Raw genomic sequence first — 14,845 nt, 5'->3', positions numbered from 1 at the left:
TAATAACCTGCATCAATAGAGCATCCTCGAGGACCCCCAGATTCTTTCCATCAGGATTTGCATCACCCATCCCTGACATCCAGCCCACTTGGGGTGAAAAGCAGCTGCTCTTTGAGGAGTGGAAAGAGATTTATCACTGCTTGGTTGGGAGCAGAGTGGGACGAACTGGGGGCTTGCACCCGCAAATTCCTCCCAAACCCACCTCATGCTCTGTGGGATTTTGTCAGGGTAGGGAAGGTTTGGGTGAAAGAAAAAGACTGAAATAACAACCAAGGGGTGGGAGAGAGTGACTCTGTGTTTATTTTTAGGTGAAATGTAATTATTCTCTGGATTTAGGTGAGTCAGTGGAGCTGCAGATCCCAACCTTGCAGCGTTCACAGGGGTCGGGGATCTTTGCAGTGACAGCAGTGGGTCAGACACATTGGCTGGGACGTTCTCTCCTCTTCACATTGGTGTGAGCAGAAGAATCCAGCCCAGCAGCCTCGTCCTCTGAAGCACTCGCACAGGTACACGCTGTCGCATTAGCAGGTTTGTCTCTTGTAGACTCCAGGATTCAGATTTTCTTTCTTTGTTTTGTCCCCAAAGTGCCAAAACTGAAGCATGAATAAATGACAGAAAAAAGAGGTCTTTTCTGCAGAGAAAGGCTCTGCAGCAATCCAAGCTATTATACTTGGGATGCGTCTGCAGTGAAGTTTCTTCCTGCTCCAAACCTGTCAAGTTCCAATATTCATTTTAATGATCTCATTGTATAAATAATGGAAAGCAAAACAATACATTCAATAGAAATGAGATTAGAAATGGGAGGGGAATGAATTACAAATGCAAGGGTCTGTAGTTATTCCAAGGAAGATAAATCTCATTTTTAGTGGTCTCCAGTGGAACAGTGTCTTGCTAAGAATAAAACAAAATAAACCTTCTTTTGTTGATAAATAAAAATGTGAGGCAGTGGCAGGGAGTGTTTTTTAGCACTAGTTGGGTGTCATAGTATCTTGAAACTAATGATACCTGGGTCTTATTCTTGGCCTTGCCGCTGTCACTCTGCAGTAAATCATTTAACACCTTGTGCTGAAGTTGCAGCATAATCTGGAAAATCAAATTCCAGTGAACAAATGCACAAATGACATCAGTGTGTGACTCTCGGTGAAGTTGTCATTGCCAGGTTTCTACCTCAATAGGATCATGAAGTTGGGAGTGCATAATGAATTGGAAGGTGCAAATTAGTGTCATTTCAGCAGCCCCCACATAATTTGCTTCAGACTATTGTGGGAAAGGCTGTCACTGGGAGAGGTATTTTCATTTAGGACTGGATCTTGCATGGCAATAAACCTCTCGTGTGTCTCCCAATGTAGACAAGATGCCAGTGATGGCTTGAAAAGTTTACCCTTTTTTTATTTCTTTTTTTAATGTGTATTCAATCAGATTTTCTGTCTGCATGAGCAGCAGGCAGCAGAAAGTGTGTTTGCTCTGCAGAACTCCCCCCAAGTCCCTTTTCCATCTGGTGACTGAGCTGTATAAAGGAAGGACCATGTCAGAGGTTGATAAGAGGGACTGAGCTGCAAACACCCACCAGCGCAGCAGCTTGGTAACACCACCACGTTTGCTCTCACCTAATCAAAACCAGATTGGCCTTTTCCATCCGACACCTCAATGACTAGGAGGGAAGCACTGGCCTGAGCCATCATGGATGGGGTGAAATATCCTCAGAAAGAATGTACCCCTGGGAACTGGCACGTGCCGAGACAGGTTATGTAGAGCTGCGCAAAATGCTGCTGCAATCAGCAGCCACGTGGGCTGGAGCTGGATGGTGGCTGACCCTTCTAGCTGGGGAGCTGATGATTCCCTTCAGGATTGCATCATTAGATTCAAACTGAGTCATTATGAGCCGATTTGGGAAAAAACGTCAGAATTCCTCACTGAGGAAACAGCTGGAGCTGTTGCAAGAGCCTCCTGTTGGGTAGGTGCTCAGAGGCATGGCCAGCACCTCACAGCTGGGGCCATGAGCTATTCAGAGACACTGAAATCACAAAATATGCACCTGTGCAATCCAGGGACAAAGCCCCAGCTGCTGTCAGCCCCTTTTCTGTGGCCAGAGAGTAAGGGATTTTCCTGCCCTGCTCCCTGCCTGCTGCCTCTGCCAGGTGGGCATGACCATGCACAGCTCTTTGCAGGGTGGGTCTCTCCAGCCATCAGGAAAAGCACATTCAGCAGACACAGTAGAGGGGCTGGAAAGGGGTTAGCTGCCAGCTGTTTTGTGGTGGGTTCAGCGTTTATCTTGGAAACCCAACCAAACTGCATGGCTGGTATCATCAGCATTTGGGCTACAACTCATTCTGCAAAGCCACTGCTGAGCCACTGCAGGATTTCTACCCCAAGATCACAAAGTATTGGCTTCAAAATGCGAGGTGAGGACAGAGAACGTGGTGTGAAGGATGGATGAAGGTTTCAGAGAGTAGCAAGAAAAAAAAGAGCTTGAGGAACAATCCACAATCAACACTGATGCACTTATCTGATCATCAATAAGCAGAGATCAATTATTCAGGAAGTTTAAACATGTACTAGGAGCGCATATTAACATCAGCTTGATGACTAAGACAACAAGAGAATGGAAACAGATGGGATGGGTGGATACAGGCCTGGTACTTGCCTCTGCAGAAACATTTTATCCCCAAATAATTGCTGTGATAGACCAAGCTGTGACCACTGAACGTATTTGTTAATATGTTTATAAAGATGTGAGGCCTGGGTGTTTACTGAAAAAGAAGATGCTGGTGTCTTTGCAAATAAAATAAGCACATACTTGCCTAACGAGGGAGAAAAAATTATTCAGAAATACGCTGAATAATGGGGAAACTCCTCAAGAATTAAATATGGTGAAGCCCCAGTGAGGTGAGCCAGCAGGTGGGTAGTGAAGACGAGACTGGACAGACTCACTGAGCTTCTCCTGTGTGTTATTTTCTAGGGTGCTCCACACCATGGCTGCTTGAAGAGATGATGGATGGCTCATCCCAGGTGAAACCTCCACCACCTCAGAGTGACACACCTGGAATGAGGAGATTTGGAGGAGCAGAGAGAGGTATATGGTAAAGAAGAGGATTTCAAATACAGGGCTCGGGGTATCACTGTCCTCTCATTACTCCTGCCCTACATGGTACTTACTGTAGGACTGGGAACAGGAAAAAAAAGGCTTTGCATATCTGAGAGATCTTCTTTCCTTTTTTCCCCAAACTCCTGGCAAAAAGCAGCAGCTCCCAGTAGGGTCAGTTGTTTGTGTGAGGGAGAAACTCAGTGAAAATGTGGTGAATTCAGGTATAATTTATTTCCTTTGCTTTCTTAGCAAAACAATGTCTTACTACAAATAACTGCGTCCCCCCAGCCTTGTTCTGTCCTGGGTGATGCTTAAACTGTCAATAATCATAAGGCTGCTGTCACAGTGCTGCTCAATGGGGTTGACAGATTATATCTCTAAAGTCCCTTTATTGGACCTTGTTCCCAGAAAAGCTTGCAAATTGCTCTGATCTTACCAGACAAAGGCGTTGCTCACTCTCGGAGTCCTTGGATATCCTACACAATAAGGTAGGAATTGGTGAGAAATACCTGAGATAAAATATCCCTTACAACATCAAAGTTCCTGATCTTTTAGCTGTCAACTGCGGGTATGTGAAAGTCCTGACAGGCTGAAGATAGAAGGAAGAGATAAAGCAAAAGAGAAGAGAGGGGGGCAAATGGATAATTTTTCTGAATGAAACGTTATATCATTGGATTTGGCACAAAGATTTCAGTGCAACGGGTCTATACAGGGAGCCGGGGTGCGGGCGAGACACGGGGCTTTCGCCTTTTGAAACAAATAAGCAGGAGCTGACACCAGGCAGCCAAGGACAGATCCTGATCTTTGTTACACCAATGGATAAAGAAAGCAGGGGTAACAGAGATCAGGATATGGCTAAATCATCATCGTACAAACTCCCTATCTTCCCCGTCTCCTTACACTCAGCTCTTGGTTGTTTTTTCCTGGTAAAATGGCTGAGGTGGGTCAGCTACCAAGAGGGAAATGCTGGTGTAAACCAAGACACTGTCTTTTTGCCATCTTTGCTCTGTCCATTCAATAACAAAGCTCCTTGCGGAGGCTTGGCTTCCCCAGGTTGTCCCCAGTAGCTATGGCAGGAGAGCTAGGGTTGGACTTTCACCCAACACAGCCCAACCTGAATCAGAAACCTGCTTGCAAAACCCCAGGTTTTTGGCAGTAAAGATACAGGTAAGTCTGAAATCATTTCACTGAAACACATTCAAAGAGGTTGAGCTGACATGAGGTCCACCTTGTTTGTTTAAAATCCTGCCCTTTCAAGCTGCAAAGACTGGACAGACTTTCCCTCTGCTCACGACTCCCGCTCACCTAATCCTCCTCCCAGGACTAGGTTTTAGAGCAGATCAAATACCTTTAGGTTCTTAGAAAGGACTGGTTTTTGGCAAATGCACAAAATACTTTTGTCAAATGACATAAATATTGCATGTTATTTGCTGCCTTGCCAAAATGCAAACACACACATGCACTCCTAACTAAGCAACATACTTTAAAAGGTAAGGTCATTGCTTAGAAAGAAATATATAACATTTTATACATCCAAATTGATCACGCACTGTGTGTGTTGAAAATATGTACAAAAATGGGACCCCAAAACTCCATTAAACCACTTCTGAGACAATACATCACTGCACCTTTATATTGCACAGAGGGGTTTAACAACCCTTCTCCAGGAAAATATTTTACTAGGTAACAAAAAAAAAAAAAAAGGTTATTGAAAACACATATATTTGATACTTTTGGCAATTCATTTTACTACTTGCATTTCCAATTCATTGGTATAGTTCATGAAAAAAAATATTTTTGCGGTTGGGTCATGTTATTATTTCTCTAATTTTTTTTTTCCTACTTGAAAGTCACAATACAATTTCTTTCTGCGAAATGACAAATAAAAAAGCTGCTTGCCTGCTTTGGTGATCCTGTAGATGTTTTAGGGAAACAGGGTCTGCTGTAAGTGTAGAATACACACAAACATGCCTACAGGAAATGATGGCATCTTTGTGCATTTCTGTGTAACTAATGTTATATCTGAACCAGCTGAAAAAGAGCCAGGGGAAGAACTAGTGTGTTGAATCTTATAAGGAACAAAAAGAAGGTTTCGTTTACTAGGCAATATTATTATTATTAAAAAAAAAAAAAAATGAGATAATTTTGCATCATATCACCCAAACTGCCCCTGCCACTCACCTGTTGCGTGACTTGGATAAATCACTTCAGGTCACCCTCTAGCATGTCTCTTCTCTTGGCTGGTGTGAACCCAGCTCCGGCTGAAAGCCTGGCTTGAATGTGGCCTGCCCACAAACAGTCCCAGAAAAGGACAAAGGAATGGAGAGGCTGACAGCACATCCACACTACAATCCTAACTTAGGTTTGGATTCAAGTCTTCTATTTCCTATTTAGAGAATGACTTTTCACCCAAAGTGGCTTGTGCTTTAAGCTCATTTTAGCTGGCTGTCATGGAAATGTGGAGATGTGCTGGGCTTTTTCTACACCTTGGGCATTTTGAAACAAACCTAAACCATAGGCACGACCCTTCAGCACCTGCCCAAAATCCATCCACCCATCTCCCTCCCCACCCGCCGCTTTCCTTCTTGTATCTCCAGGAAGACTTGAATGGAGAGGCTTCATTTACTAGTGTGCAAAGAACCAAGTAACTGATGTCCTTGGAACCACTGGTGACATGCAAACCTGGTGACAGCAGAAGCACAGAGCCACTTTGCAGGTTGTGGCTCCCCAGGGTGGTCTCTGATTCCTGAACCCAAATGCTGGTCATCTGTGAAGACCAACACTGAAGTTCCACATGAGGATTTCTGCTTATTTCATGGAATCATAGAACGTTAGGAATTGGAAGGGACCTCAAAAGATCATCTAGTCCAATCCCCAAATTTGTCCTGGACCATGTGTGTGCTTCTGAAGAGCTTCTCACAACACCACAGGTAAGTCTAACCTTCACTTTGAGAGAGATACTGTAAGTACTCACGAACATTATGTGTCTTTATTTGCCTAGAGAACAGTGATTTTTCCATTTTAATTGCTTCCTGTATGACACATTTCATTAGGTCCCAGCTTCCTACCAGTTGATCCTTCTCCACACTACATGTGTTTCCTGCTATGCTTGTAATTATGACCATGAAAGCCCATCAGCAAAAGTGCCATCAATTTGAAAGATTTATGAATCTCACACTTCCCCTCTCTCCTCCCCCCAGAATTGGAAAGCCCACTCTGTAGTTTCCAGCACACTTCTATCATTACATCCTCCCGGGTCTCAGGTAAATTAGCAACCTGATTCTTTTCCCTGCTGTCACTTAGAAGAAAAGGGCTTCTTATTTGCCATCCAAGGAAAAGTACAGTAAACCTAGAACTAGATAAAAGGGAAGTAATCAAATATATTTAACTGTACTCAGCCAAATCCCATTATTTGTATAGATGTTAGCTGGTGCATTTGAAGAATTAGGATAGTCTGGTCTCTAATAGGAAATAATACTGCTTGATTGAAAAGTGCAATTTCTGAGTTAATATTCTTCCACTTACTTAAAATTAGAAGTTCATCTTTATCTATATGTATATGTGTATGAATTCCCATGGTAAGTTTGGCAGATATTAAAAAAAAAAAAAAAAGCTTACATGTCCTTGCTCTTCTGCTAAGCCTGTGCTTTTGGGGTGAACACAGCATCCCTCTGTTTTTCTTTCATAGACGGGAAACACCTTCTCAGTGTGTGAAGTTTCCTTGCGTTGTCCTTGTCTCTTCTACCTGAAGGGAGTGGGGAAAATAATTTTAAATAAGTCACCTCCTGCATATCAGAGAAGAACAGCTTATGGGGTACAAGGAAAATGTTCAGGGAGACTGAGCAGCCATGGCAAAGGAACATGTTGGGAGTATCTCATGGAGATAATAGCCATGGTGAGGGGTGTGGGAGAACACAGAAAACCTGCAGCTGGTTCTGGGACCGCAGGTTTTGAAAACATATGGAGAACATCACTGCAGTGCTTGTCCCAGGGGTGGTCCTGCCCTTGGCAGCTGGCTGTGTGGGGAAGGAGGAATGCGCCACCTCTAGACGCCGTGATGGATGCTCACACTCACAGGTACCTTCCCCTTCAGAAATCCTTCCCGTGCCAAAACACACAGAGAACATGGATCAAGACTGATCTAATTGAGAAATACAGCAAAACTGCCTCCTTACCCTCATCCACAGGACCAAGTTATCTTTTATCTTCCCCTGTGCTAACAGGTTTTGCTGTGAAATGGTTCGATTAAGATGTTCCAACACAAGCACTGAAATTCAGGTCCACAAATCAAGGAAAAGTCTCCCTTGGACTCTGCTCATGCCAGCACACAGTTTTTTTCAACTCGATTTTGAGCTCAGAAGATTCTGGTTCGTGTGCTAACCAGCCAGGCAAGTGACTGTGGCTCTGCAGGTGACTGGACATAACAAGGTGAGACACATTTTGGTCCCAGACTCAAGTTTTACCTCGCTCAGATGAAACATTACAACTCAATGTTGTATCAGTACTTTGGGGAGAAGAAGGAGGGAGACAAGAGTCCCCACAATGTTTCTTTGCATGCCTGAGTCAAATTACCCTCCCTTCTGCCGGGCTTCTTCTGAAATAACAGATCTTACTGTAACCAAATATTGCCATCCAGGAAAGCCATTCTGCAACCAGCAAGGAGGCTTCTTCCTTCTCAGCAGCCCCTGAAAAGGCCCTTTGTTCTCAGGCTGAACACCTGGAGAGTGTTATCAGCTGTGGCCTCTCTGGGCCGGCGCGCTGAGCAGCTGCAACAAGACCCAGTGGCATTGGCATCGATAGCAGTACCTGGGAGCTGCTGGCATCCAAAAACCAGCCCATCTTGGCCATTGTGTGGTCAACTTTGGGTTGCTCCCCTCTTCTGTGGGAAGGAAAACCAACTCGGCCTGTGTTTTCTTTCTTTTCCCATGCTAAAATGGACAGCCTCACTCCTAATGGTCTTTAGACAACCCTGAGGAGAATCAGAGAATAGTTTGGGTTGAAAGGGACCTTCAAAGCTCATCCAGTCCCACCCCTGCCATGAGCAGGGACATCTTCACCCAGTTCAGGTTGCTCAGAGCCCCATCCAGCCTGGCCTGGGATGTCTCCAGGGATGGGGCATCCACCACTTTTCTGGACAGCCTGTTCCATCACCCTCAAAGAGAGGTGACATCTGTGTAGAGAATGGAGAACAAGCCTTAGGCAGTACCATGCTTTTCTTGAGAAACTGGTTATGTGGGTGGCAGAGGGCTGACACAGAGCACCGGCATCCTGGGCACATGGTTTGAAACGTCACCTTGAAGAGTACAAGGTGGAACTGTTGACTGGCACGAGGGGTAGGGCATCTGCCAGAGCAGGACTCGCCTGATGTGACCCAGGACAAGTCTGTGCGCCAGGCTGGCCCCAGGCACAGCTTTCTGCTCTGTCTGTACAGTCAGCACCATTTCTGTTTGTCTCCATAAAAAGACAGTCAGACCCATGTCTGCTCGGAAACTCAAGGAAACCCAACAAATCCTCCCTAGCAGGTAATTCCCTGAGGGCAGACGGTCCTTTTCTATGCACCTGATGGTAGAACTGTGCTGTATAAACCTTCGCTGCCAGGCAAATTGGCTTAAAAACCAAAATGTGTTCATTCTTTCCCTGTATTTTACATGATTAAAAGAAAAAATCTGCATGGGAGGAGGAAACCTGGAGCGTCAGAAAGCAGGAGCTGTCAGGTGTAGATCTGCTATGGGGTAACCTGGAGAGTTGCCTACACCAGCTGAGTCTGTACTGGATCTGTGAGGATTTTACCAGTGGCCTCAGTGGAAATTGTATCTGCAAGCTGTGAGTTCTTTGGCAGGTCCAGGCCTGTGGGCCTTTCTCTGCATATTGATTTTCCCACTAAAGTCACAGGCTGGACAGCCCACATCACAGAAAAAGAAGAAAAAAAAAATAATCATCCTTTCCTGATAATCCAGATAAAATGCTGACTCTTACAACAGAGTCATGTTCAGGATTTCATCAGTGCCTCATTGCAGGATGCAAAACTCTGCATAGTATTAGTTCTGGAGTAGTTCTGTCAAATACCAAGAGCAAACTGCATAAGGTGAGAAGGGGCAGACCACAGCTAAAGCTTCATCCTCCACAATGGCAATTCGGGGTTAATACCATGAGTTCTTCCATACATGATGGCATAGTTTCCTTTTTCTTTTTTTTTTTTTTAACCATAGCAGCAAAAACCCAAACATTTCAGAAGGTTCAAATGAGACCCTTGAGTGCCAGAGCTGAGCCTCTGTGAGGCTTAAATTAACTGACAAAATAACGTCCTGCAAAAGCTTCACCTGGGACAAACTGCAATTTCTATGTTCTTGTTCAGGCAGTTTGTAGCATACAAGTCACTTTAAACCTTGGTCTCCGTCCAGACACCAGTACCAGCTCTCCCATGACTTTATGTTTGCGTCTCTTTCTAATATTCCTCCCTTTCTTCCTCATGAAGGGAAAATTTCCAGGTTTGTTCCTTTTAACTTTGTTCGTGGTAGCGGTCTTGACAGAAGGACTTAGTGTCTATTTAGCGTCTTTGCAAGGAAAAGGCAGAAACCTCTCGGTTACATAAAAGTTTGTATCAAAATTCAAGAATCCGGATTAATTATAGGAGACTTGCCTTGTATCATTCAATTTGTTTGAATAGCTTTAAAGATTAAGCAGATCCAGGGCCTAACAGAACCAGAGCCAGTAAGACAATAGCTGAGATTTTCCTTTGAAACAAAATATACAGGTGGTTTCTGTGAGTTTCTGTGTCTATCTGCCTGGCTTTTTTATTTTTATGTCGTATCCAATATCACAGAACCTGGCAGTAGAAATCATATAGCAATTTGTGAAAGCTTGTTGCTGTTCTAGGTATCATATAGTCTGTTCCACACCAGCAAAGACAAAAACCAATGCCTTTACTCCTCGAGTATTCATTCAAAGGATAATGATCTCTGGTAACAAAATATTTGGCAGTAGCATTATTTAAAATGCACAGAGGAAATGTTTGTCCCTAATTCAAGGGACTGTGGTCACACAGTCTCTTTTCACTTGGTATTTAGCAACGAATGCCAACGGCTAATCTGCAGAAAGACCAGGAACAGAGTTGTTTATCACACTCCATCCTCAACCAATGCCATTGGAAGGGAGAAAAAATTAATTACTTAATTTCTTTGTGGCCAGAGAATTTACAAACTCTGTGTTATACCCAGCAGGCTGTAATGGTTCCTTCGGTAAATATCTAATTAAGCGGTTGGGGTGGGTTTTGTTTTTTCTTTTTACCGCATACTTCTGTGTTTTAAAATCCCTGTGCATTAAACGATTTCTCGAGTTTTCCAAATCTCTCACACGCAAAGAAGAGGGAAGGTTAAAAAAAAAGCAGAGGGGAGATTTCGGTCGTGGGAACAGGAGTCAGAGACAGGGATTTGCAAAAGCTAAAGGCAAATCCTCCCCAAAACCTGCATCTAAAACACCGAAATCCGCAGCCACGATCTGCCTGGGACCGCTGGCTGTCTGGAGAGGGAGAAATCAAGCCAGCCCGATGGCGATGTCCGCGTTGGGGAAGGGAGGTGGGTCGGCCTCCGAAAACCAAAAGCAGTTAAAACACTGCGAAGGATTCGGCCTGGCAGCGACCCCTCGGGAAAGCGACGGGTTTACTTTTTATTGTGCAAATACGGAATTTGGGAAGTTTCATCGGCATCCCCCCGCCAGCGGGTGCCCTCGGCCACCCGGCACCGCCAAGCCCCGTTTTACCCCGAAGCAACGAAAAGCGCTGAGCGGTGTCAGCCGATCGTACGATCGCGCCTGACCCTGTTGGGTGACGCCGCAACGGTGCCCAAGCGTCCCCGGGATGGGGAGAAACTGCCCCGGGGGGAGTGGGAGAGGAGCCGAGCATCCACCCCATCCCGCTTCTCTCCTTTGGGAAAGATGCTCGGCTTCAGCGAGGACCGCAGGGAGGTGAGAAAACTGCTGATCTCCTGCCGAGAAAGCGCGGAGCCGGCGCTCGGGGAAAGCTACCTGCTCCGGGGAAGCATCTCGCCATGGGGACGGTCTCAGCCGCTGCCCGCTTCGGTCCCAGCGGCCACCGCCTCCCCGCAGCATCGCTGCTCCTCCGAGCACCCCGGGGACACCCCTACCCTCTCGGCCGAGCTTAAACCCGGCGAGATTAATCGAATTTTTTTCAGCCGAGCCAGGTCGAGGTGCCTGGGCTGGGACTGGAAGGGGCTGAGCCCTCCCGGGAAGGCCGGGGTCAGCTCCGCATCCTGGCTCAGCCCCGGCCGCCGAGCGCACCGGTCCCGGCCCCGGGGATACGGGTCGCTGCCCGCGGGGACTAAGCCGGGGCCGGAGCGGCTCCTCCCCTGCGCCCCCCGATCTCTCCTGCCCCTTCTCCCTCGTTAAGAAAGTGTTAGAAAGTTGCTGAAGTGCGAAATGAGCCTGCGAAAATCTCGTTGTCCTCATTAAACTCCGACAAGGAGGATGACAAGAAGCAGCGGAGGGGAAACAATGCGGGCAGTGTTGGGGAGAGCCCGGCGCCGGGGGCAGCCTTTGTGCCCGCCAACAAAAGCTCTTGTTTGCATGTGTTAAAGTCCATTAAACCTCGGCAGCTCCAGGTGCAAACGCCAGCCCGGAGCGGCCGCGGAACCTTCCGCACCCGCTGAGCGCGGCGGCAGCACCGCGGCTCTGCCCTCAACCGCCGGTATTGTCGGGGCTGCGGCCAGGGACGCGGCCAGGGACACGGCCCGGGCGGGGTGTGCACGCCGAGGCCCCCTAATGAGGGCCCGAGGCTGGCTCTTCATTAACAGGCGTGCAAACCTGGGTGGGTTTCACTCTCTCTTTTTTTAATGCGTCCCCAGATTCGTCTGTCCCTCGCCTCGCCGTTAGCGGAAGCGAGGGAAGAAGCTGCTGCGGGAGGACGGAACACAATGTCGTCTATTGTGCTGCTCACCCCCTCGCCGGAGGGGACATGGATGGGACCCCGCAGTCCAGGGTTGTGGATGTGGACCTCGTGCGAAAGAGACCGGCAGACATGTGGTGCGATTTGGTTTGATCAGCTGTGGCTCGTCAAGGTGTGTTGGGAGGTTGTAAAGTTGAGAAATCCTTATAGAAAGTACCCTCAAGGTGAGGAGGAGAGCGGTTTTCAAACTTCTGGTTCAAACAGCAGAATTCAACCCAAAAGGTGCAAAAGAGAGAGATTGTGCAAAGACTAATCACATCAACAGCAACAAAAAAGCCTTGCACAGGTCAAAGCCTATAAGAACAACCTCACCACCATGCTAACGTTTCATATAACTGGCACAGCGCTTTGTCCAAGAAAAAAAGTATTTCCAGGTTCTGTTACAACAAGTCCACATCACTTTATCCCCAGTGGTTCTGCCTGGGATCTGCCCCATGGCTATTTTAAAGTGTGCTGTTAATAACGATTCATTACAGTTGATAGAACTGGGAGACTTGCCTTTTATTTTGCAATTAGATATAAAGGCTCTGATCTGGCAAATGCTGTGCACTGTGAGCATGTGAGTAGCTCTGATGAAGTCATTGGGACTGCTCATGTGCTTAACATTAAGCCCGTGTGAGTTTGCAGGATCAAGGCCTGAGACGGGATCTTCCTTAAGGATATTTGTTTACCTGTTCTGTATTTTCTAGATTCGTGACTGTGCCCTGCAAAACTATTTCTCTGGGAAGACCTGCCATGGCTGGAGTCAGCTGGATGTAGCTCACAAGTAGCCTTATGAAGCCAAATGGTTCTTCTCTTAAACAAAAATTGTTTGCAGGAGCTTGATTTGGAAAGACATGACGGCACTGGGTACATTGCATTGCAAACTGTTCAGCTGTGTGAGCCTGTGTGTACTGAGGCGTTAATGCAGAATTGTTGGGCATTGGGCCCAGAACAGATGTGATGATGAGTGAGAGCAGAGAAACAGGGAGGAAGGAGCAGAAGCAGCACATTTTAGGCTCCTCAGTTCAAGCAACCACTGCTTCCAAAACCTGGGCACCAGCCCCAAATCCCTCTTATCAAGAGAAAGTAGGAAGCAACATGATCCGTGGAGAAAACAAACATATTTGTTTTTTCATTTGCCAATCCTGTGAACAATAGCTGTTTGTAGGCAAATAATCCTCAGGTCTGCATCACTAAATCAACGCAGGGAGTGGTTCCCATCAGCCCAGCAGTGCCAGACACACTGAGTGGTTTGTAATGAAACAGGTCCTTGAACTTCCTCACAGCACAGACACTATCTTTGTAGGTTATCGTGCACTTGCTTCTGTTCCTGCTCCCACTCTCCTCATCTTCCAATACTAGGCCTGGCAGGGTGAAGCAAAGGCAAGAGGAAACAGAAGTTGTTTTAATACAAAAGGCTTCAAAATGCTCAGCTGTTTGCTATTTCACTGCCACTAACTTTTCCAATTAACTTCTGGAGCCAGGCAAATTAAAGGGAAGGTCAGTCCTTGTACGCACTCACAGCTTAATACCTATGATATGTGTGAAGAAAATTAATTGAGGATTTTGCTTCATGAAGTAATCACAGTGCAAACTATAAAAAGGCTGTCTTTTAGTTTGAGCCGCTAAAGTCCTGGTTTGCATCATGATTTTGTGTTTAGGGTTACAACTGCTTACACAAATGGCATCTCACAGTATGTCAAATCTCTACTCATCTTTACTGATAGATTTTGTGGAGGTGGAAAGGAATGGAAAAAATAAATTCTTATTCAGCTCCAGGTGTATTAAAACAGAAGCTCTAACTTACACAGCATGAGAAGGGCGATAGAAATACTGGGAGAGTGGTGAGTTCATGGGGTAAGGCTGCTTCCAACTCCAAGATTTATCCAATGCCTACAGCCCTTCTCCACTTACATCATTCAGCACAGCCCAAGTAAGGTTTGATTAACTTTAAAAAAAAGCACATAACACATGTAATTTCCAAAGGATCATCATGACCGCCTGATTTTTTTTTTTTTAAAGGGCATCTCTGTGGATTCCACTCCTTTTGAAATTGCATGTGAATACTTCGATAAACAGAACTTGTCCTGGTTTAAAACGGCAGACTTTTTCATTAATTTTGTGTCATTTGCAATGTCTTTCACAGCTGAAGGCAGCAGCTCAGTTATCACCATTTCTTCTACTTGTTTTATATGGCAGCTGATCATGTTTGGCTTCAACGAACTCAGCAAACACCTGTGTAGAAGACAAACTTTTAAGCTGCAATAATTACCATTTGATAGCTATGTAATTGTTTAGACAGGTAAATAAGCAAACAGGTGCCTTTGTTACTAAACAGCTTCTTACTATAGGTATCTGAAGGACTGTTTCTCCATGTATTCTCTGTGCCTGCAATAAAGAAGCCAGCCAGGTAAGAAGGGACCAGGTTAAGGGAGCTCACTAGACCCTTTTGTTTCTGAGGTCTGGAATGGATCTTGGGATTTTACGAAATATTTGGAAAAACGAATCAAAACCAGACCCGCTGGCAAAGCACTGTCTTGCTCCCTTCGACTGGCCAGCCCATGTAAATTAAACCATCCATTACTGCTACCAGGGAGCCTGCAAAATGCCAGTCGTCTCATAGTTCAAAACAATCCATCCTACTGCTAACCCATATCATGGTGAATTTGATCAAGAGTGATGAAACTTATGATTTTTAAGTTTGCTTAGAAAAAGGAACTCAGAACCTAGAAAGTGACCCATAGAAAAGCGTTACAGGAATAGCAAATTTACAAAATCTGGCACAGAAAACCAAGAAAATTTCCAGATTAAAGTCACTG

At 45.7% G+C, this 14,845-nt stretch overlaps 1 long non-coding RNA gene across 3 annotated transcripts; it reads right to left on the bottom strand.

The window, feature by feature from the left end:
• Nucleotides 1–285: 285 nt before the first annotated feature.
• Nucleotides 286–11,467, bottom strand: LOC139828944 (uncharacterized). 3 transcript variants are annotated; one of them, XR_011741051.1, is made up of 4 exons: nucleotides 11,108–11,467; nucleotides 6,704–6,830; nucleotides 5,267–5,370; nucleotides 286–710 (listed from the first exon to the last, which is right to left on the bottom strand). It is a non-coding gene; the product is annotated as an uncharacterized lncRNA (long non-coding RNA). The 3 variants fall into 3 exon arrangements; XR_011741052.1 differs by lacking the exon at nucleotides 5,267–5,370 and adding an exon at nucleotides 1,006–1,083; XR_011741053.1 differs by lacking the exon at nucleotides 5,267–5,370.
• Between the last annotated feature and the right edge of the window lie 3,378 nt (nucleotides 11,468–14,845).

Source organism: Patagioenas fasciata, chromosome 12 (assembly GCF_037038585.1).
Source record: "Patagioenas fasciata isolate bPatFas1 chromosome 12, bPatFas1.hap1, whole genome shotgun sequence".
Taxonomy (NCBI): domain Eukaryota; kingdom Metazoa; phylum Chordata; class Aves; order Columbiformes; family Columbidae; genus Patagioenas; species Patagioenas fasciata.
The sequence above is the reverse complement of the archived record's forward strand: the minus strand, read 5'-3'. Positions and strand labels throughout refer to the sequence as shown.